The sequence below is a fragment of the Littorina saxatilis genome, linkage group LG7 (assembly GCF_037325665.1).
Source record: "Littorina saxatilis isolate snail1 linkage group LG7, US_GU_Lsax_2.0, whole genome shotgun sequence".
Taxonomy (NCBI): Eukaryota; Metazoa; Mollusca; class Gastropoda; order Littorinimorpha; family Littorinidae; genus Littorina; species Littorina saxatilis.
Genome location: NC_090251.1, coordinates 49,503,560 through 49,506,059, shown reverse-complemented (window position 1 = coordinate 49,506,059; position 2,500 = coordinate 49,503,560). Strand labels below are relative to the sequence as shown.

Sequence of the window (2,500 nt, the reverse complement as noted above, 5' to 3'; positions counted from 1 at the left end):
GAGTGGGAAAGACATTGAAGCGACAGCCTGTATATATGACTCGTCCCACCAAAGTCAGGACTTTTCAAGTATTGTATTCTAAATTATTATCATGCGCTCTCCCGCATCCGTTGCGAAGATGACCAACAGTGGTCCCTGCAACGTAAAAGATCCACATCCAGATCCAGATTAGGGGGGGGGGGGGGGAGGGGGAGGGGGAGACGAGGTCTAGTTGAGTGAGATTTGTTTTGTTTTGTTTGCAGCTGATGTTCTGTATTATCCGGCATGACTTAGCTTTATGAGTCTAGCAAGGATTTTCATGGCGATGTGTCCTCGGCCGGATTTACCTATTGCATTTACCTATCGGCTGTTATGCTTGATTCATATCACAAGTTGTGTATACTGAACCAAGGCGTTTGTTCCGTCCGCTCAAAACTGATATCTAAAAAACAAAAACAATCAACAAAACACAACTTCTTAAAAAAACTAAACTAAACAAATGCAATAAGATAAAATGCATAACTGGCACAACACTATGCAAAAGCACATGGGGGGCCAAACAAACCTGAGCACCGGCATCGCCACGAACTTACTCGCTTGCAACACTGAGTTATATATAGACTGCGAGGGATCCGCTGGCGACAGGACATGACAGTCTATTATATGTGTAGAAGAAGACGCGCCGCTATCGACAAGACACTGAATTCTGTTCCATTTTCCAACACTGCCTAACTTTTACAGGTAAGCATTTGAGTGATTAGTGTATCTATTCAATGTTGTTACTCTACCTACGGCTACCTGGTATTTCCTTCATGCATTGCGAACATTGACTACTTTCCGTTTTGTATCTTCTTAGAAAACCACGTTATTAATTTTCAGTGTGGGTGTGCGTCCGTTATTCGATTTGGTAATGGAGTGGCATAGGTCTAGTTATGACTCTTTTGAAAGAAGCTGTTATATCAGTTTTGAATTTCTTTCTTGTATCCTTTCCTTTAACTGTCCATTGCTGCAGACAGACTTAGCAAGACCTGCTTTAGTCGGTGCTGCCTTTTTGCTTCAGGCTGATATTCGACTACCCTGTGCACACACCCGATGCTTATCACGATGTGTTTTGTTAAAGGAGATTGTGTGTACGTGGTGTACAACATTACGTGCATCATGTCTGAGTTGAACAGCATTGTTATGCCGAAATCAAGTTAGTGGGCTCAGAGACTGTACATAGTTTTACAGTCTACACTTTCAGGCGGACTTCCGTGTCCGATACAAGGGAGACCATTCGAGTTTTGTTATTGTCGTATCAGAAGGTGGAGTTGTCTCGCTTGCTGTCAGCGAAACTGATCCGGCGAAAACAGCAAGAATTATTTTGCCTTAGTCAGTCAGTTTACTCAGATTTCAGACACTGGTATATCGCTGACGGTAATTCATGCGTTATTGAAAAAAAAAGCACAAAACCAAAGACAAAACATAGCGGGATGTTGTGTACTCGTTAACGACCCGTACAGAATGCGTCAGCGTTTATAATAATAGTAATGAGCTTATATTGCACGAACCACGGTAAACTAAGTATGCTCTCCGCGCTATACATATTAACTATGAACATTATCGCTGTACACGTGGTGTTTGTCATATACAACGCTCATTATTCGAACAGGCAGAATAAGATTTATTCAACCAATTAAAAAAAAAATTGCCAACAACAACAACAACAACAACAACAACAACAACAACAACAACAACATTGTCTTTGAAAGTATGGGCCAGACACAACCCGTATTATATGGACAGTGTGGCCCAAAGCATATACGGGTAAATGTTATTTCGTGTTAATATCAATCAAGCTAATGTGTATGTGAATCTTGTTGTTAACTGCCAAGGTCATGAACATTTTGGCTGTCGGCAAGGTTTTATTAAGCTTTTATCACTTGTATGCTAAGTTTATTTTGTATTATTTATTTTTGCACAGGACAATCAGGAAGAAACAACGCTTCTTCTGGCATCTCCACTCAAACACAAATTTGAAGTGATCAAGGCAACAACGAAGAGACTAAACAAGTTGTATTTCAAACAGGAAGAGGAAAGTGTTAGCTCATAGACTTACGGTAGCGAATCAGCCAGCATGTTACCGTCATTCCAAGTTAAGCATCATACATTTTGAGACAACTGTTGCAACATAGTTTTGGAAAACTTCCACTACGACGGCCTGAACGCTTCAATACATAACAGACAAACCGATCAGCAATGGCGACCGCTTCAGTGATCAAGGAAGCCAACGAGCGAGAGTGCAGCGTGTGCCACGAGAATTTCCGGGAGCCCAAAGTTCTGCCCTGCGGCCATCTTCTGTGCCGCCATTGCCTGATGTCGTGGTTGCAGTCCCAGCCCCAGGCCCACTGCCCGCTCTGCAGGTGTGTCATCGTGGAGGGAGGGGCGGGACAGGGAGGGGCCAGCAGTGTGGAGGTCATGGTGGAGGGATTCCCCACGGACCTGGCCATGGCCGCCTTAGTGGAGGCGCAGCGTCTGCTGA

At 43.5% G+C, this 2,500-nt stretch overlaps 2 protein-coding genes across 5 annotated transcripts in view; both read left to right on the top strand.

Annotated features, from left to right (window-relative positions):
- The window catches only part of LOC138971723 (transcription intermediary factor 1-beta-like), a 102,187-nt gene that overhangs the window by 62,994 nt on the left and 36,693 nt on the right, over positions 1 to 2,500 (top strand). The window lies entirely within an intron of this gene.
- LOC138971997 (transcription intermediary factor 1-beta-like) overlaps positions 597 to 2,500 on the top strand; it is a 9,586-nt gene continuing 7,682 nt past the window's right edge. Inside the window, exon 1 of the mRNA XM_070344840.1 lies at positions 597 to 720. The gene's annotated coding sequence lies outside the window, so the exon portion shown is untranslated. The remainder of the gene's footprint in view (positions 721 to 2,500) is intronic.